The following is a 20,657-nucleotide window of genomic DNA, read 5'->3' as shown; positions in this document are numbered from 1 at the left end:
GAAAACAGCGGTTTTATTTATTCACGCTATTGCCCCTCTCTTCCCCTTCCTTCAGGGGCTTGGCTGGGCTCTGCAGGGTGGTTTTTGGGGGATGTTGCGTGACTGCACTCGGGGGGCGATTGGGGCGGGTGTCTACCAGCTGGTGGTCGATGCCAGCTTGGATCTCAGGGGGTGGGGGGCGGGCTGCTGGCCAGAGCACTTCCCTGCGGCCCCTCCAGGTGGCCCGGGCTTCCCCCAGCATGGTGGCTGGGTAGGACTAAGTCCCAAGACACAGAATTGAGAAGCTTCTCTTCTCGGGCCCTCGGCTGGACAGAAGTGGCACCAGGGGTCGTGCTCGGCTCCAGGGTGTGAACACACAGAGGAGGACCCATTTGCACAGGGGCTTGAGTTGGGGAAGGGTTTCAGAGGGAGGTGGCAGACGGGGGGGATGGGGGGACGACTTCCATCAGCTGAGTGCCCTGAATGCTGGCTCTGGGGTCCGGGAGCACGAGCAAAGCAGGAAACGGAGCTGGCTTCTGTCCCCCATCCTCTCCCTCCCCGCATCTGGGGACGGTGCCTCCCGGCTGGGCCAGCCGTGATGCAACAGAGCTGGTCCACGTGGCTGGCAGCTGGCAGCAGGGGCTGACCTTTGCAGAGAGGTCCCATGGCAGGGGGGGCGGGGGGGCTGCCATGGCTCAGCCGGGGCGGGGGTCAGCTGCAGCCCCAACTCTCCCTCTCGAGGCTGGCTCGCAGGTGCCTTCCTCCCGGCATCTGCACCCCACACGGGGAGTCTGGAGGCCCCCAGATCAACATTGAAAATGGTCGATTAGATCCGGGAGCCAAAGGGAAGGTAACAGACATTGGTGTTGGTGGCAGCACAAGGACAGAAGGAGGGCGGGCTCCCAGGGCTCCCTTCCTCCCCAGGCTCAGGAGCTCAGGGGCTCAGGGGCTCACTGGCTGCCATGGCTCTTGGGGGCTCCAGGCAGGGGGAGGGGGAGAGACTGGGGGAGAGGGAAGCAGGGTGGAGAAGTACAGGGGCGGGGTGCTGGGCGGAGTGGAGAGCAGGGCACCAGCGAGGAGGTGAGTGCAGGCGCCTGAGCTGGGGATTCAGACACCTGTGAGCACATCTGCCCGGGGGCTTCATCCAGACTGCAGTTCCCTCTGGGAAACCAATGCACCTGCTGCCCATCTGGGCAGGTTAGGGGGCAGCTCTCCGCAGGAGGCCCATCAGGCAAAGCCTCCGCCCCTCCGAGGCCTGGCCTGAGAGCTCACGGGTAGGATTTAGCCTGGGGCTGGATCCTCGGAGACTAAGCTCGCCCCACGAGGGGCCGAGGGACCGAGGGGCCGTAGCAGGTGGGAGGGGACCCCACGAGGGGCCGAGGGGCTGAGGGGCCGTAGCAGGTGGGAGGGGAGGGGCCTCAGCTCCGGGGTGGCAGCTGGGAGGAAGGAGGAGGGAGTGAACAAGACCCCTGGGTCCCGCCCTCCTCTGGGATGGGGTCCACAGCCCCTCTGTCCCTGGGATGTTATTCATCCCGTCCCCCCTACAAGCCTCCCCCCTACCAGAGCATGCCGCCTTGCTCCTGCTGTCCGAAATAGGCAAACAGCCTTCTTTCCCCACTTTGCAACCTGAGAACGTCGCCTGCACCCGCCGCCTGTCCTTCTCAGGCACGCCTTCTCCCCAACTGCTGCAGGCTCCCCGGGGGCCCCCGTTTCCTTCCAAGAGACCTTCTCCACGTTTGGGTCAGCGTTCATTCCCCACTTTCTTCCCAACGGAAACCCAGATCCAGGTGAGGCAACGCTGTCTCTGGAAAAACATGAAGGATCCCAGAGCCGCTTGCCGCTGAGTCGGGAGGGACGCTCGCACCCCTGCCCAGCCCTGCGGAGAAGAGGCAGAGCCTGCTGGGTGCCACCACCACCGCCACCAGCTCCGAGCGCCGTGGGGTCAGTGGGGGCAGAACACTCAGCTGGCAGGGGCCCCTCCCTGCCTGCGGACAGCCCCGTCCATGAAGCGGGGCACCCATCTTGGGGGGGGGGGTGATGGGGTCCCCGTAGCTGCTTGGTGGCATGTCGGGTGGACCGGCCGAGCCAAGGCACAATCCCCTGGGAACCCGGGCTTCCGGAGGCTTTGCTGGAGGGAAACCCTTGCAGGTGAGCTCCTGCGTCAGGTCTCTGCAGAGTCAAGGGCAGTGCCCGTGTCTTCTCTCCCAGGGACCCGGCACCCTCTGTCCACGTGAGCGCAGACCGGAGAGGTCAGACTCTAGACCCCGGACAGGTTTCGTGTTGGCCAGAGCCCCTGGGGCGGGAGGCAGGCTCCCCAAGGCTGAAGGTGAGAAACCATCATCCTGTGGCTTCGGGGGATTCAGACAGCTGGCGAGGCAAGCGTGGGGCCTTGTGCCCTCCCCGGTGCCCCTGGCTGCCCCTTTCTGCACTTGGCGGCATTGGCACTGTGGCCTCACGGGGACGGGCCTCTTCCATCTCAGGACAGCCCCAGCGGGAAGCCGGATGCAGCTTCCCTGGGGCCGGCAGGGCAGGGGAGGGGAGAGAGGGCTCTGGCCAGAAGCCCCCATCCCCCTTCTGGGGCTGACCCACAATGTCCCAAGAAGGCAAGGCACAGAGAGCTACGCGATGAGCCCGGTTGCAGGCTGGCTTCTCAACCTGCTAAGCTGGTGAGGGGCACTGTTACCCTGGGTGGCCGATCGGTGAGTCAGGGGAGGAAGTCACAGCCGGGACAGCTGTCCCTGCGGTCGGGGCTGCCTGCTGCGGCTCAGGGGGGCACGCGGGGGTCCCGCAGGCCCCAGGCAGCGTCCTCCCAGCTCCCTGTCCTCTCTCCTGCTCCCCCCCAGGATGAACAGCCGCTGGACGGGCTCTGGAAAGATCCACAGTGTTTTTGTTGGTTGGCAATCTGGTTTTCATTTCTCTTCTCTAATCTCCACACGAAAGAATTATTTTTGTCGGTTTTGTTTCCAGTTTTATTGAAATATAATTGGCATCTAACGTTGTATGAGACCAAGCTGTACAATATAATGATTTGCTGTTTGTGTATATGGTCACATGATCTCCCCCAAAAGTTGAGTTAACATCTGTCAGCACGCACAGTTATGCAATTTTTTTTCACCGATTTACAAATAGCTAACTAGTCACCAGGCTGATCATTATATCCCCAGGACTTATTTATCTTATAACTGGAAGTTTGTGCTTTGACCCACCCCTCCTCCCTCCTTCCCCCACCCCCAACTCTGGCAACCACCAACCTGTTCCCTGGATCTATGAGCTCATTTTTTGTTGTTTGTTTTGTTTTGTTAGATTCCACATATAAGTGAGATCACAGTATTTGTCTTTCTCTGTCTACTTATGTCACTTTGCATAATGCCCTCAGGGTCCATCCATGTTGTCACCAGTGGCAAGATTTCCTTCCTTCCTTCCTTCCTTCCTTTTCTCTTCTTTTCTTTCCTTTCTTTCTTTCTTACATTTATTTATTTTTGAGAGAGAGACAGTGTGAGCGAGGGAGGAGCAGAGCAGAGAGAGAGGGAGACACAGAATGCGAAGCAGGCTCCAGGCTCTGAGCTGTCAGCACAGAGCCTGATGTGGGGCTCGAACTCATGAACTGTGAGATTATGACCTGAGTTGAAGTCAGATGCTTGATCTGAACTACCCAGGCCCCAGATTTCTTTCTTTCTTATGGCTGAATGGCTTTACCCATTCGTCCATCCATCCATCCATCTAGCCACCCTTCTGTCCATACATCCACCTGTCCATCCATCCGTGGGACTTAGGTTGTTTTATGTCTTGGCTATTGTGAATAGCGCTGTGGCCATGGGGTCTCAGATATCTTTTCAAATTAGTGTTTCCTGTGCATAAGTACCCGGAAGTGGGAGGGAGGGCCAGATCAAGTGCTCTTTCTGTTTGTGATGTTTTCAGGACCCCCCACACCCCGCGCTGTTCCCCGGGGTGGCCGCACCAGTTTGCAAGCCCACCAACAGTTCAGGTCCCTTTCCTCCACATCCTTGCTTCCATCCTTTCCTGTGTCTGCTTCTTTCTTTGTTTCCATTCGTCACGCTGGGAATAGACAGGCAGCTGGCCTGCAGGCGAGGCCTCGAGTAGACGCCGTCTGCATGCCCCGCCTGAGATGCGATGCGTGAAGAGAAAACAAGGTGAGGACAAGGGTGCCTGCTTCTCTGGTTCCTGCAGTGTTGCTGTCCACAGCAAGGCGTCCCGGAGGTCGTGCTTACTGCCTGGTTCTTCCACTCCCGTAGTGTCAAAGGGGGCAGTACAGAAATAACAAGGTAACAGCTGGAGAAAGCCACGTGTGGACCTACTGTGATAAGAAAGGAAAAAGTGTGACTGGGGAAATGTTGGGGAAAAATCCCCTGCCTGCTCCAAGTGTCTGGTTTTGAATACAACTTTTCTGGGCTTTCCTCTGCTGCTCTTCTGCAAAATGGATCATCAGAGGTGGCCGGCCATAGCCTTGACAGAGGCATTTTATCAGCCCTCAGCGCATTTCAGACACGTGGCAGGTAGAAATGCTTCGCGGTAACTTTTTTTTTATTGCATTCACAGCACAAACGAGTCCCTGAAAGATCTGTTCTGTGACCTCCGCTGGTGGTGAGGGGGACGGGCTGGAAGACGGGATGGCTTGTTCCAGGTTGGGGAGCGAGCGGTGACCGCGGTGACAGTGACGAGGGCTTCGCTACCCTCAGGCGTCTAAATCTACCTGTCGCTTTCAAAACGCTTTCCTGCCCAAGCCTTGAGAACATCTCAGGCTAACGGGGAGCCGGTGAGATTCGTGCACTGGTTAAGGATGGGTGGCTTCTCTCATCTAGCTCTCGAAATGCCGAAATTCTGTGGCTGAAGGCTCAGCCTCACCTCTGCCTTCCCGCAGATGCGTGATTGTGTGTATCCGGGCCATGGGCTGACGAGCTCCCCATTTCCCGCCCTGGCTCTTCTGCTTTCTCCTCTGTCACTGAACACAGAGGGCTCGCAGCTTGGGGTGCCTCGGCCAGAAGATCAGCCCGTGTCTTCTTGCTTTGAGCAAATGGTTTTTATTATGTGCAACTGAGGAGCCAGCGAGGAGGTGGCTCCCAAAGCACTGCCTCCCCTTGGGGTTGGTGCCGGAAGCCTGTTCAGTACCCCTGGAAGCATGCATGTGCATTGGGGAATTACACATCTTTTTAAAACTTTGTTTCTTTACCTTCAAGTTAGTTTCAGGGGGAGATCCCAGTGAGTCATCTCTTACATACAGCACCCAGTGCTCATTCCAGCAAGTGCCCTCCTCAACGCCCAGCCCCCATCTAGCCCAGCCCCCTCACCTGCCTCCCCTCCAGGAACCCTCAGATCGTATTCTGTATTTAAGAGCCTCTTATGGTCTGCCTCCCTCTCTGTTTTTATCTTATTTTTCCTTCCCTTCCCCTACATTCACCTGCTGTGTTTCTTAAACTCTACGCATGAATGAAATTATATTTGTCTTTCTCTGCCTGATTTATTTCGCTTAGCCTAATACCCTCTATTCCATCCATGTCGTTGCAAATGGCAAGATTTCGTTCCTTTGGATCACCGAGTAGTGTTCCATTGTGTATATAAACCACATCTTCTTTATCCATTCCTCCATCGATGGACATTTGGGCTCTTTCCATCCTTTGGCTATTGTGGATAGTGCTGCTATAAACATGGGGGTGCATGTGTCCCTTCGAAAGAGCACGCCTGTATCCCGTGGATAAATGCCTAGTAGTGCCATTGCTGGGTCGTAGGGTAGTTCTATTTTTAACTTCCTGAGGAACCTCCATCCTGTTTTCCAGAGCGGCTGCCCCAGTTTGCATTCCCACCAACAGGAAAAAGCATTCCCCTTTCTCCGTATCCTCACATCTTCTATTTGTGTCCTATTGCTTAGGCACCTGCGTTAAATGTCCGCATGTGGTGCCTGCGTCCTGTGTTCAAACACTGGCAGGAAACTGTGTCCACAGGAGGAGATCTTGGTATTATCATGAGCTAAAGGTAAGTTCAGGACAACTCGGGGGGCTTCTGCACAGGTGCCCAGCTCCAAACCTGCTCAGACTGGCTCACGAAAGGGGCCACCAGGGGAAACACCTAGCTGGGGAGGAGGGGTGTCTCCCGGGCTGGAACTAGTGTTCCTGCAAAACAGAATGCATTCCTTCCCTGCTTTGGGGCCCTCCCTCCCCCCTCCTCCCTCCGTGGGTAGCTTCCTACCTCTGATTTGAGCAACTCCCTGTTGTAACATTACCCCCCTGCGCCTTATTTACTTTGGAGCCCAGCAGGCTACAGGCCCAAAGGGAGCTGGAGGAGACTGGAGACAAGATCAGGGCAGAGTCCTGTGACCCCAAGGCTGTGCCTACAGCCCGTGGGATCCCCTTACACCCTCGTCACCTCCCGTGTACAGTTTTTCACAGGATTCTGCCAATGCTTCCACTGAAATGACTTTTTTTTTTAAATTTTTTTTAAACGTTTATTTATTTTTGAGACAGAGAGAGACAGAGCATGAACGGGGGAGAGTCAGAGAGAGAGAGGGAGACACAGAATTGGAAACAGGCTCCAGGCTCCGAGCTGTCAGCACAGAGCCCGACGCGGGGCTCGAACTCACGAACCACGAGATCATGACCTGAGCCGAAGTCGGACACTTAACCGACCGAGCCACCCAGGCGCCACGTGACTTTTTTTTTTTTTACAACAGCCTCTTTCAGATATAATTCACATACCAGACGTCCACCATTTAACGTGTAAAGCTCACTGGTTTTAGTGTATTCAGGTATGTGCCCCCACAATCAATTCTAGACGATTTCATCACCTCCCAGAGAAACCCTAAAGCTTTTAGCTCTCACCTTCTTCTGGCCGGAGCAACTGCTAATCCCTTTTGTCCCCGTGGATTCCCCTGTTCTGGACATTTCACATAAAGGGAATCACATAATGTTTGTCTAAGCGCTTAGCGTAAAGTTTTCAAGGTTCCCCCACGTAGTAGCAGGTATCGGACTTCATTCCTTCTTATGGACAGATGCTGTCTCATCGTGTGGAGAGACCACATTCTGTGTGCGCGGGTTTTGGTGGGGACATAGTTTCTCAGTCCTCCGGGCACACACCCAGCTGTGGAGTTGCAGGGTCATAAAGCAACACCGGGTTTGACGGTCGCAAGAGCTACCAGTCGGTTACCCAAAGTGGCTGCTCCATTTTCCGCCCCCACCAGCAGCGTGCGAGGGTTCCAGTTTCGGGAGGAAGTGACTTTTATCCGCATCCGGGACTCATTCCCAGTGCCCATGTCTGCGTCAAGGTCTTCCAGCCTCATATACAGATGATTGCTGGAGCCACCTTGCTATCCTGGACTCCGCATGGTTCCCCCCCAGGCCATGACACCCGCTGGCCCGCCGTCCTGCCGCCCCACATTCCATCATTGGACCCCACGGGGTAAGACGGTGACCTACCAATCGTAGCCTCCATAATCTAGACCAGCTTGGCCAAGGTCCCTCCAAACCTTCCCTTCCCAGCCTGCCTCTTCCCCTGCATGAACCTTCACTTCGAGCCCCCTCCCCTTCACACCCACAGTGTCATACCTGTTGGGGGATCCCACCCCTGGGACTAGAAATTCCCAGCGTCTAGGAAGCTCCTTTGTTTCTTCTCCCGATCTCAACACCTGCCCCGCCCCAAAGTAATCATTCTCTTTGCCTCTAACAGTGTGAAGTATGCTGTCTTTACACTGTGTCTTCTGCTGTCCTCTGTCCTTGGCCACTAACCTGACTGATGGACATGTCACCCACTTCTCTATCAAAGGCCAGTTCCCTCTCTGTTCCAGGTCACACCGCCCTCATCCGCGAGACTTCACGAAACTGCCCACCATGATCCTGCTCTCCCTCGAAATTTCTACCCCACCATCACACCCTTAATTACGTGCCTCTAATACGCACAAAGTCTTACGGTGCTAAAATAGTTTTTGGTCTCCTGCATACGATGGGGAGGGACCCCCTTGCAGGTAGAGACTGCATCTTATAGAAACCTTCTCCTGTCACGGTGGCAAAAAGCGAATGTAGTTAGTCTGCAATGAATATTTATTGAGTTGAACTTCACTGAGATGAACTAAATGTCCTACGTAAGAGCCCCAGGGAGAGGGCACCGGAAGCTAATAAAATGGCTGGTAACTGATTTGGAAGAAATTCTAGGATGGGAATGACTGCATATTGGTGTGGGAAGGGGCTCAGATCTGAGTTTAACCCTCTTGTGTTCCGGGTAGGCTGAGCCCCGACTTGACGTCGGGCTTAGCCCAGGTTGCACAGCTGGGAATCGCAGCTCACTCACTGCCTTCTCCCCAGCAGGCACTCTGGAAGCCGTGCTGACCCCCGGCCTGGGAGCCAGGACCCTCTCCATCCGTGTGTCCTGCTCACCTTCGTACCCACGGCCCCTCCAGCAGCGGCAGGGCCAAGTACACGTTTGTGGGCTACTGCACAAGCTCAAGAAGTTAATCCAGGGGAAGGGCTTCAGCAGTATTGGCACCTGGTGTGCACCTGTTGAATGTGAGCTCCGACCGTGGGGAGCCCCTGGTCCCTTCTCTGCACTCTCTGCTACCCTTCCTCTTCCTGCCAAGAAGCCAAATCCATGTGGTGGTGGGTACAGCGTTGCGGTTGGCTTTCTTCGCCGTCTACCTGATGCTCCGTGCTGCTGAGATCCACGAGGTTTTGGGGCATTCATCGCTCCGCTGTGGAGGGGGACTTTTTGTAGAGGCTCCATGGCCTGTGGGGACAAGATTTCAGTTGCCTTGGTGCCTCTTAGGGCATGGTCACACGCTGAGAGCAGAGGCCATGGGGGCTAATGAGGAAGGAAGCTGGTGGGCCACTGCCCAATGGGGTGGCTTTTATAAAGTCCCCTCGTCCCTGTGACAGCAGGATGTACAAATTGTGTGGAGGAGCACAGGGCCAGGAGTCAGGGCCAGAGACCCCAGTCCAGCTGCCCGCTGGCAAGTCCTTGCCCTGCCCGAGCCCTGCTTTCTCCATCTGCACAATGGCCGGTGTTGGAGGCACATGTTAGAGCCCCTTTGGGAGCCTTTCAAACATACCTCGCCCCAGAGAGCCTTGCCTGATGGGCCTGGACAATGTCTGGAAATAAAGGCTCCCCTGTGCAGCCAGAGTCAAGAACCACAGGCCAGACAAGTCCGAGGGCTTTTCTAAATCCACAGCTAGACACTGTTTTATCTGGAAAAATAAACAGGTTCCCCAAAGAGCTGATCTTGTCTGGCGAGGGAGAAACATCAACAAGCTTATTTATTCAACAAATATTTGTCAGCCGTGTCCTGTGTGCAGAGCCCTGGGCTGGGTGCTGGTGGTGGGAAGCCGGAGGTGACAGCTCATGTTTATCCAGGGCTTTCTGAGTGCTGAGGGTTCTGCTAAGCACATCAGGGTATCGGTTCATCTCTCCTCCACAGTGCTGGCAGAGGAGCACTGGTCCCTCCCCATCACCACCTCCCTGAGGGTACATGTCCCTGCCGGAGAGTGGGAATCACACAGAGTTATAGGCCAGTTCTGCGTGGGCATATGGGTGTAACCACCGTGTCAGCAGCCTCGGGCTACCTGAGCATCTATCTCCTCTTTCCCTGACAAACATTTACAGTTTAGTATAAAGAAAAATATGATTCCAGAAGAGTTACCCAAATCTGCAGGGTGTGGAGCTTTCATTTTCCTAAGACCTGAACACTCCAATTTCCCTTATCATCCTGCAAGAAGGACAGTGTGATGGAGCTTAAGCAGTCTGGCAGAGAGCCATTGAACCCTCCCTTCTTCCACCTTTTTGTTTTATTCAGGCCCTCAAAGAATGGGATGATGCCCATCCACTTTGGGAAGGGCAAATTCTACAGATTCAAGTACCTTTTTCTTCTGGAAAGGCAGCAATAGGCACATCTAGAAATAAGACTCAAGCAGGTATCTGGGTATCCCATAATGTAGTCAAGTTGACCACAAAATTAACTATCACACCAACCATCCAATTATCCATCCATCCACCCATTTCTCCATCCATCCATCCACTCATCTCTTCATCCATCCACCCGTCTCTTCATCCATCCATCCATCCATCCATCCACTCATCTCTTCATCCATCCATCCACCCATCTCTTCATCCATCCATCCACCCGTCTCTTCATCCATCCATCCATCCATCCATCCACCCATCCACCCATCTCTTCATCCATCCATCCATCCATCCATCCACTCATCTCTTCATCCATCCATCCACCCATCTCTTCATCCATCCACCCATCCACCCATCTCTTCATCAATCCATCCATCCATCCACTCATCTCTTCATCCATCCACCCATCCACCCATCTCTTCATCCATCCATCCATCCATCCATCCATCCATCCATCCACCTGTCTCTTCATCCACCCATCCACCCATCTCTCCATCCATCCATCCATCCATCCACCCACCCACCCATCTCTTCATCCATCCATCCACCCGTCTCTTCATCCATCCATCCATCCACCCATCTCTTCATCCATCCACCCACCCCCCATCTCTTCATCCATCCATCCATCCATCCATCCACTCATCTCTTCATCCATCCACCCATCCACCCATCTCTTCATCCATCCATCCATCCATCCATCCACTCATCTCTTCATCCACCCATCCACCCACCTCTTCATGCATCCACCCACCCACCCATCTCTTCATCCATCCATCCATCCATCCACCCACCCACCCATCTCTTCATCCACCCATCCACCCATCCATCCCATCCCATCCAACAACTTTGTACTGGACACCTGATATGTGCCAGACATTATGCCAGGTACTTGGTAATAAACAGTGGACATGACAGACCAAGTCACAACCTTCATGACACTTAGAGAAAATGGTAGAAATGAACAGAGGTGAAGGATTATTATTCTTAGTCCTTCCTTTTCAAGTGGTGTGTAGAAAGAAGCCCAGAAAAAGTGTGTGACCTTCAAGAAGTAGGAGATGATAAAGCTGGAGAGAATGTACATGTCTTGACTCCATGCCTGGTGCCCTCAGAAGTCAGTGTGAACTCACTCTGCAGGTCTTAACTCAACCAAATTTCTTCTGAAGCCATGAAACAAAGAAATCGCTGATGCTCCGTATTAGTCAGAGTTCTCCAGAGAAATAGATCCAATAGGGTGTGGATAGATAGATAGATAGGTAGATGGGTTTATCATAAGTAATTGACTCACATGATTACAGAGGCAGGCAAGCCCCAACATCTGCAGGGTGAGTCATCAAGCTGGAGACTCAGGAAGAACTAGTGTTTCAGTTTGAGTGAAAGCCAGAGAAAGCTGATGTCCCAGTCCTAAGGCCCTCAAGCAGGAAAAATTCTCTCTTACTCAGGGGACGGTCGACCCTTGTGTTCTAGTCAGGCCTTCAACTGATTGAAGGAGGCCCACCCACAATAGGCATGGTGATCTGCTTTACTCAGTGTACTGTCTCAAATGTCAGTCCCATGCACATGCCCTCATAGACACAGCCAGAGTAATGTCTGACCAGATGTTTGAGCACCCCATCGCCCAGCCAAGTTGACAGGTAAAATTAGCTATCATCTGCTCTGAGGAGCTGCATACCTGTCCCACAAGAGCAAGTCATAGGCCTAAGAGACATTGTCGAAGATGGGAAAGTATTGGGAGCAGAGCTCGAGAGAAGAAGGTAAGTGGGTGCACGAAAAGCTGAACACATCCTGCTTCCCTTTCTGGCGGATGCTGCTGCGAGAGTCTGGGGTGGGGAGGAACCTGGTTTTCTTTTACATACGGAAGGGAGAAAAGTTTCACATCTCCCTCAAGTGCCCACGGGCTATTTTGTGTTGTTCATAAGCGAGTTTCTGTGGGGACCTCTGTATTTCTCTCCAGAGGAAGATAAATGATACACATTACATAGGGGAGAAAACAGCTCACATTTGCAGATTTCTTTTATTTATAAAATGTTTATTTATTTTGAGAGAGAGAGAGAATGCATGTGAGAGCAGGGGAGGGGCAGAGAGAGAGAGGGAGAGAGAGAATTCCAAGCAGGCTCTGTGATGTCAGCACAAAGCCCGACGAGAGGCTCGATCCCACGAACGGTGACCTCATGACCTGAGCCGAAATCGAGAGCCAGATGCTTAACCGACTGAGCCACCCAGGCGCCCCCTCATTCACAGACTTCTAACAAGTATCTGTTCTTCCAAGAGATTTGACCTGTTAGCATTGTTTTTTTTTTTTTTAAAGAACAGGTGAAAACTTTGCCCCCTGGTGACCCCAGTGGTGATTGCATCATCATTAAGCCAGCCCTAAATAAGAAGGTTGAAGATCAGTGAGCAGAGCAGAATGTCCGTGCCGTAGGACTGCCTCTCGATGGTGCCACCAGAGGCTCCGTGACACCTGGGGCGCTCGGTTCTCATTTGCACCCCCAGACTGAGAGACGAAGCCGGACAGAGGCCCTGGGCAGCACGAGGACCGCGGGTCGCGTCTGCAGGCTTGGGCACAGAGCCTGCTTGAGCTTCTCTCTCTCCCTGCCCCTCCCCTGCTCACTCTCTCAAAATAAATGAACCTTAAAAAATAATAAAAATAATGTGTTTTATTTAGTCAGATGTATCTAAAATATAATTTCAACACATAATCAATATCAAATTATTAAAGAAATGTATCACGTTCCTCTTGGCTGTCCGTGCTCAGTCTTGACATGTGGTGGGTCTTATGGACTCTAACCAGGTCTCAGTTTGGCAAGGCCGCATGTGGCCGTGCAGCCACCATATTGGCCGGTGCAGCTTAGACCAAGGTTGCAGGTGTTAAGTGGGCCAGTGGTGGATGAGGAGGTTGCCCAGGTCCTCAGAGCCCGAGGCGATCCCTCCCTGGGAGAGGCCCCCTGTCGTCCCTCCTCAGCCCTCCTGGTCTGGTGGCCCTTACCGCGCTGGGCACGGAAGCGTGGCTGAAAGGTCAACTTATACTTATTTTGCTACAATCAAATCAAAGTTGAAATAAAAGGGAGAAAAATCGGAATTGAAAAGGCAAAGCAGACGAAGCCACCCGAACGGCACTTCCAAAGCAGGGTAGGAATGCTTTGTCTGGGTCCCTCGGGAGGTGGGGGAAGGCGTTGAGGACACACGGAATGGACTTCCCCTGGGCAGGGCTGGGACCAGGGCACCGGGGTAAGGACGTGGGGGCGCCCACCCCGCTGGCCAGCGTGAGGGTCAGAGCGTCCGGCTCAGGACAGGCCGTGGAGCGTGGGGCACTCAGGGAGCGGGCCTTGTCAGTGCACTCATAGTGTCCACAGGGTGCTGTGACCCGACGCAATGCCGGAGGGCCATTCTTTGCTGTGCTTTATTTCCCTTGGCACCAAACGTTCCCAGGGCTCACCCTGACCTCGTTGCCTCGGCCTCAGCCTGTGTGCCGACTGAGTGGTTTGCCCCCAAATTCCTACATTGAAGTCCTGACGCCAGTGGGCCTGTAATTGGATGTGGGGCCTGGTAGGAGGTAATAAGGCTAAAGTGGGCTCTGAGGCCGGGGCCCTAATCCCGGGCCCCTAATCCCGTGTCCTCGTAAGAAGAGGAAGAGTCGGCAGGGACGTGTGCAGGGGAAAGGCCAGGTGAGGACACAGGGAGAAGACAGTCACTTGCGGGCCAAAGAAAGAGGCTGGACCTTGATCCCGGTCGTCCGGCCTCCAGACAGTGAGAAAATGAAAGTGTCTGCTCTTTAAGCCGCCTGGTCTGTGGTCGTCTGTTGCGGTGGCCAGCGAAGAAGCCCCCGAAGACAGCCGTCCCAAGACAGCGTCTTCTGGCTGGAAGCTCGCTCCCAGCCCTGGGCCGGTCTGGGGTGAAGCACGCGCCGTGTCTAAGGCCTCAGGCTCCCTCCTGGGTTCCAGACAGTCACATGACGCTCTCGGCTGTGTTTCTGGGTCCCACTGGGACCATGCAGGTGTCTGTGCACCCCCCCCCCCCCACTGGGACCATGCAGGTGTCTGTGCACCCCCCCCCCCCACTGGGACCATGCAGGTGTCTGTGCACCCCCCCCCCCCACTGGGACCATGCAGGTGTCTGTGCACCCCCCCCCCACTGGGACCATGCAGGTGTCTGTGCACCCCCCCCCCCACTGGGACCATGCAGGTGTCTGTGCACCCCCCCCCCCCACACTGGGACCATGCAGGTGTCTGTGCACCCCCCCCCCCCACTGGGACCATGCAGGTGTCTGTGCACCCCCCCCCCCACACTGGGACCATGCAGGTGTCTGTGCACCCCCCCCCCCACTGGGACCATGCAGGTGTCTGTGCACCCCCCCCCCCACACTGGGACCATGCAGGTGTCTGTGCACCCCCCCCCCCACTGGGACCATGCAGGTGTCTGTGCACCCCCCCCCCCACACTGGGACCATGCAGGTGTCTGTGCACCCCCCCCCCCACTGGGACCATGCAGGTGTCTGTGCACCCCCCCCCCCCACACTGGGACCATGCAGGTGTCTGTGCACCCCCCCCCCCACACTGGGACCATGCAGGTGTCTGTGCACCCCCCCCCCACTGGGACCATGCAGGTGTCTGTGCACCCCCCCCCCCACACTGGGACCATGCAGGTGTCTGTGCACCCCCCCCCCACACTGGGACCATGCAGGTGTCTGTGCACCCCCCCCCCCCACTGGGACCATGCAGGTGTCTGTGCACCCCCCCCCCCCACTGGGACCATGCAGGTGTCTGTGCACCCCCCCCCCCACTGGGACCATGCAGGTGTCTGTGCACCCCCCCCCCCACACTGGGACCATGCAGGTGTCTGTGCACCCCCCCCCCCACTGGGACCATGCAGGTGTCTGTGCACCCCCCCCCCCACACTGGGACCATGCAGGTGTCTGTGCACCCCCCCCCCACTGGGACCATGCAGGTGTCTGTGCACCCCCCCCCCCACACTGGGACCATGCAGGTGTCTGTGCACCCCCCCCCCCCCACTGGGACCATGCAGGTGTCTGTGCACCCCCCCCCCCACACTGGGACCATGCAGGTGTCTGTGCACCCCCCCCCCCACTGGGACCATGCAGGTGTCTGTGCACCCCCCCCCCCCACACTGGGACCATGCAGGTGTCTGTGCACCCCCCCCCCCACACTGGGACCATGCAGGTGTCTGTGCACCCCCCCCCCCACTGGGACCATGCAGGTGTCTGTGCACCCCCCCCCCCCACACTGGGACCATGCAGGTGTCTGTGCACCCCCCCCCCCACACTGGGACCATGCAGGTGTCTGTGCACCCCCCCCCCCCACGCCCCATCTCCTGCGTCAGCTGTGTCCTGGGACTTAGCTCCTGCTCCAAACGCCCACCGGGGTCTGCTCACGTCTACACCTGGACGTCCTGGGCCTCCTGCCTGAGCCCCGGGCCCATGGCGAGCCCCACCGTCTTTCGGAAGGAGGTGTCATCGTACTCGGCCGTCACCTCTGTCCTCCCGCGTCCCTACGCCCTGCTGTGCTGGTGAGCCCCGGCCCCACCGACAGCCTGCTTCCCTGCCCGTTGGTGACAGAGCCCTCGCATCCTGCAATCCCGGGATCCCTCCCTGCGGTGGCCCCGGGGTTCCCGGCCTCCTCTGCTGGTGACCCCGCCGCCATTCCCCAGCGTCCTCCTGTGGCCCTGTCCCCAGCCCCGTCCTGCAGGAGCCTGCCGTCTGTCCTCCTTGTCTACCCCGTGTGCCCCCACGTGCCTCTCACCGTGTCCAGTGGACAGATTTCCCTGCTTCACCTCTAGTGCGGTGAGTCCCCGGGCGTCCTGGCTGCGTGCGACGAGGCTCATCAAGGGCTTGTGTCCAAACGGACACCTCTGCGGACGGGAACCACCGGGTGTTCTGGCTCCGGGCGTCCTGACTTCTCTGGACTTGGGGTCCAGCCTTATTCGTTTCTTCTGAGATTTTCCTCATTGTCTTATGAGCGCAAACATGCACTGAAAAACACGCAAACACGTATTACAAACACGGCTTTTTAGGTGCGTTGGAGCGGGACAGTTTTCAGGGTCTGACCTCTCCTGGACGGTGCAATCAGAGAAGCATGGGGTCTGGAATTACAATCAACTCGCTTCGTGTGGTCATGGCCACGCAGACGTGGTGACAGCCCCTCCTGGACACACGTGGACCCATCCGCACGACAGCTGTCTGCGTCGGCCCACGGCAGCTAGGCTATCTTCCCGTTGGATGCGGTCTTTTTCTCAGGGAGTCACAGAGGAGGCCTGTCACCCGGGTCCTTGTCCTCCTAACGCAGGAGCCCCACTGGCGTCTGCTGGGCCCTGCCGTCCGAGCTTGCTGTGCCCTGAGAATCTGTGCCCTGCCTTCCCTCTGCCCTTTGTGCAGCCAGCTCTCCATCCAAACACCTGCAAACCCCTCGCATTCCACACGTAGTTTACGGCAGCCACGAGCCAACACGTTTGGGGCGGCCACACTCAGGGCACGAGTCCCCACCCCCCCCCCCCACTTCCGGAGGAAGAAACACGGTGAATGGCTAGGGAGCACTCGGGGACCCCGGAGGACGCTTCGGGCTGACATCCAACCAGTAATCGACCCTCGTGGGGGGAAGTCCGGCACTTAGGCTCCACGGGTGACAGTAGTATGCACTCTGCTGTCCCTAACCCTCCCCGCGGGACATCGTGAGAGACTCAGGAAGTATGCCGCGGGACGAGACATGCCATGCCGGCTCAGACTACCTCTAGACACATCGCCAGAGAGAGGCACGGAGGGCACGTTGTGCTGACGGGTGGCTGAATGACCGCGTGGGCCTTTGGTAAATCATTAGAAACGGTCACAGGCCAGCCTGGGGTCCAGAACTGTGCTCTGGGATTCCAGGGCGCCAGTTCCCCATGGAAAGTGAGTCGGTGTTTACTTACTCACTTCTGATGTTCCCAGATATCCTCTCCCACGGCTCCTGATTCTGGAAATTTCCCAGCATGACTCTGAGCAGACACATAGGTTCTTTAGGAGAGCTTTACTCCATCACCGTCCTTGTGAAATGGGTCCCGTTGAGAGGTCTGCAGGACAGAGGGACACAGGTGTAGACGTCCACAGGTGTGGACATGGGTGTAGACGCCCAGGTGTGGGGGGCTGCACTGGGCAGGGGAGGCCCGTGGTGGGGTGCCTGAGCTCAGGGACTGTAGGGCCACCGTGCTGTCCCTGAGCAGGAAGGGACCCAGCCTCAGGCTCCTGACTCCGCTGCTCTGCTCTTGGACGTGCCAGAGGAGTTGGGGTCCCGTCTCCCGCCAACTTCCAGGGCCGGGTCTCAGGATCCTCTGCGTGGGGAGCACCGAGGTGACCAGAAAGCAGGGCTTGTGCTGACTCTGGCTCGCTCTGCTGGGCGCTGTGCTCCTAGCTTCCTCAGGGGTCACCTGCCGCCCTGAGTCACCCCAACCACCTGCTGGGGGCTCTTGTGTTGCCTCCCAGCCCCCGTCCCTGCACAGGGGGCGGGATTGCGGCCGGGCTCCAGGCCTGGAGGTGGGGACAAGGGGCCGCCAGCCTGGGGGCTCCCTCAGACCGAGCACTGGGGCCTTTCCCAGGGAGGGGAGCCCCCTCCTTCCTGCGGTGCTAGGGAGCCAGGGCTCCGCTGTCAGCCCGGCAGAGGCCTGAGCAGGGGATGGGGGCAGAGCCAGGCCTCCTGTCCCACCGGGGCCCGTGCTGAGCCACTGTCAGGAGACCAACATGGTCACAGCGCCTCCTGAGAGCATCTGGTTTCTGCACATCATCCAGGATGCCCTGGGGGCGGGGGGGGGCAGGTGAAGCAAACTGCCAGATAAAACACGGGCCACTCAGGTAAATTCAAACTTCACATTAAAAAAAGTTTTGGGGGCACCTGGCTGGTCATTAGAGCATGGGACTCTTGATCTCCGGGTCGTGAGTTCAAGCCCCACATTGGGCACTAAGCCTATTTAAACACAATTTTAGTAAGTTCTTGGTATCAGTATTTCCTATGCAATATTGGGACATACTTACACTAAAAAATTATCCATTGCTATCTGAAATTAAACTTTAACTGGGCTTCCAGTGTTTTTATTTGCTGGATCTGCAACACTCCAGGGCTGGGAAACGTGTCCCTGTAGGAAGGGATGTGGTTCAATAATCCAGGGATCCTTTTCTCTTCCGACCTTCTGTAGGGCCAGCCCTCTCTGCGGCCCCATCAGAACCTGTGGGGATTCCCTTCCTCAGCCTCCGTTCATTCTCAGAACAGACACTGATTGAACACCTGCTGTGTGTTGGCAGGTGGGAGCCCCCACAGTCCCTGCCAGGGTGGACACGGTAGCCCCCAGGTCAGGTCCGATGATGGGGGGCGGGGGGCAGGTGCCGGATAGGCTGGGGCAGGAGAGCCTGGGTGTGGGGACAAGGGAAAGAAGGGCAGGACCAGCCGAACACCTGGAAGGTGTTAGGGACGGAAGGAACAGCCTGTGTTAGGGACAGAAGGAAGCCCTCACTAGGGACAGAAGGAAGCCTGTGCTAGGGACAGAAGGAAGTCCACATTAGGGACAGAAGGAAACCCACATTGGGGACAGAAGGAAGTCCATGTTGGGGACAGAAGGAAGCCCATGTTAGGGACAGAAGGAAACCTACATTGGGGACAGAAGGAAACCCACACTGGGGACAGAAGGAAGTCCATGTTGGGGACAGAAGAAAGCCCACGCAGGTAAAGAGGCAGAGAAGAGGTGAAGCTTAGGGAGTTATTCCTCCACGCTGGGCCCTGCTCTGGGCGCTTGGGGCGCACTGTGGGCACACCCCCATTCTAGAACCCCAGTGCGTGTGGTGAGGAGCACAGCAGCTGAGAGGGGGCCAGGGTGAGGCTGGGGTGGAGGTGGGTTGTGGCTACAGACAAGGGCTGAGAAGGGCCTCGCTGGGCAGATGAGGTTTGATCCAAGGCTTTGCAGGGCATGTCCTGGGGGCGTGGGCACCTCACAAGGAGGTCACGCCGTCCATGGTGACCCCTGTATCCAATCTGCTCCCCCACGCTTGGGCCTGTGCACTAACAGCTCAGGTGTCCCTCGACCCAGGTCCCGGAACTGTCCTTGGGCTCTCCTACCCCTTGCCCTGAATCTCTCCTGGGATCAGTCTCCCCTGCACGTCCCTGTTTCCTGGGAGCCCGGCTGGAGGACAAGATTATCCCAACACGCCTGGCCTGGGGACCACTCCATGCCTGGGCCGGGCTTGCAAACATCTGGGCCCTTCCTTGAGCTGTCAACACTGCCCGGGACACCTGCGGGCACCTGCTGCTTACCCCCTCGCTCTGGTGGACCCGGGGGGGGGGGGGCGGGGCGCGGCGTGTGGTTTTCTGCTGAAACAATACCACAACCAGCGGATACAAACAACACCCCCTTGTTCTGGGAATCAGCAGTCCTGAAGTCTGGCCGTGGCAGGACTGTTACTTCTAGAGGCTCTAGGGGGAGCCCACTTCTTGCCTTTCCCGGGATCTGGAGGTCACCTGCCCTGCTCCGCCCGTGGCCGTTTCCTGTGTCACTCCTGCTTATGCCCCTGTCATCACATCTCCTCTGTGACACTCCCGCCCCCTCTCATAAAACCACACTTTGATCACACTGGATCCACCCGGATAATCCGGGATAATCTCTCTATCTGAAGTCCTTCACTGGATCACACCTGAAAAGTTGCTTTCGCCATGAAAATTCTCAGGGTAACAGATTTGAGGGGTTAGGATGGCCCCGTAGTATGGGTGTGCCCCCACCGCCCGCCCCATCCCAGCGCTGACCACAGGCTGTAAGCCGTGTCCTTACACGCTTCCTCATCGCTTAGGATGCGTCTCTTGGGCCAGCGGACGCATGGCTGGCCTGGGCCTTCAGGTGGTTAACCCCACACCTGTGTGAGGCAGGGGCTCTCCTGGATGAGTCTCGGGGGGCCGGGGGTCTCCCATCCTTGGCCCCCTTTATTTGCATGGTTCAGCCACAGTGCCTTAAATACACGGAAGGTCTTCCTTACCCTCCTTGCTCACCCAGATGCCCTCGTGGCGTCCTGACCACATAGTTTCCTATGTCTCCTCTCTCACCATTTTTTTTTTTTTTTTTTTGCCTTTACTGAAAATTTACAGGAAATCTATGGCTTTTCCCCCTACTGAAATGGGGGAAAAAAAATAAAAAGAACCCACACGAATAGAACATTAGGAAACTCAGGTGGGCAGTGGGGGCCTGTCCCGCAGGAACCTACGGCTTCCAGGCCCACGCAGCCTTGCTCTCCGCCGGGGCCCGTGTTCTGACGGCCCCTCTGGGCCAGTGCCAGGCACCCCAGCAAGGGCGGGAAGCTTTGCCCGGTGCACCTCCTGCTTCTGTCCAGCACTTAGAGTCACGGGGAAGGAAAGGAAGCTTTCGAGAGAAAGAAAATACAGTTCTCCACATGAGAGAGCAAGGAATTACAGGGTGGACTCTGGACGGCTATTTCCGCACGGGTCCTGCTTCCGTGGCTGCTTCGTGTCCAGTCTGTGGTCGGGAAATGCCAGCCTTCTGTGTCAGGCTTGCAGTCGAGAGGCGGTGGCCTCCCGTGGGCCGGTGGCCCCAGCAGACACCACTGGGTCACGAGGCCTTTGTGCCAAGTGCACCCCTGCCCCGGCCCCCCCCCCCCCCGAGGGGCATGGCCCCTGAGACCATGGCCCCTGAGACTCTGAGACCAGGGCATGGCCCCTGAGACCACTGGCTCCAGGGGAACCTGTCAGAACGAGCTCTAACTTGGGAGGCGCTGTTGTTCCCTCCTTATCTCAGTGAGAGAACGTGGTCCG

The 20,657-nt window shown here is 56.8% G+C and overlaps 1 long non-coding RNA gene across 2 annotated transcripts; it reads left to right on the top strand.

Moving 5' to 3' along the window:
* The first annotated feature begins 665 nt into the window (after positions 1–665).
* On the top strand, positions 666–9,184 carry LOC132680075 (uncharacterized). Of its 2 annotated transcripts, XR_013552355.2 has the most exons (7): positions 666–829; positions 1,645–1,766; positions 2,188–2,305; positions 5,864–5,967; positions 6,662–6,736; positions 7,169–7,386; positions 8,289–9,184. It is a non-coding gene; the product is annotated as an uncharacterized LOC132680075 (long non-coding RNA). The 2 variants fall into 2 exon arrangements; XR_013552357.2 differs by lacking the exon at positions 6,662–6,736.
* Positions 9,185–20,657: the final 11,473 nt, after the last annotated feature.

Source organism: Panthera onca, chromosome A1 (genome assembly GCF_046562875.1).
Source record: "Panthera onca isolate mPanOnc1 chromosome A1, mPanOnc1 haplotype 2, whole genome shotgun sequence".
NCBI classification, from domain to species: Eukaryota; Metazoa; Chordata; class Mammalia; order Carnivora; family Felidae; genus Panthera; species Panthera onca.
Note: the sequence above shows the minus strand (reverse complement) of the source record. Positions and strands in the feature narration are given on the sequence as shown.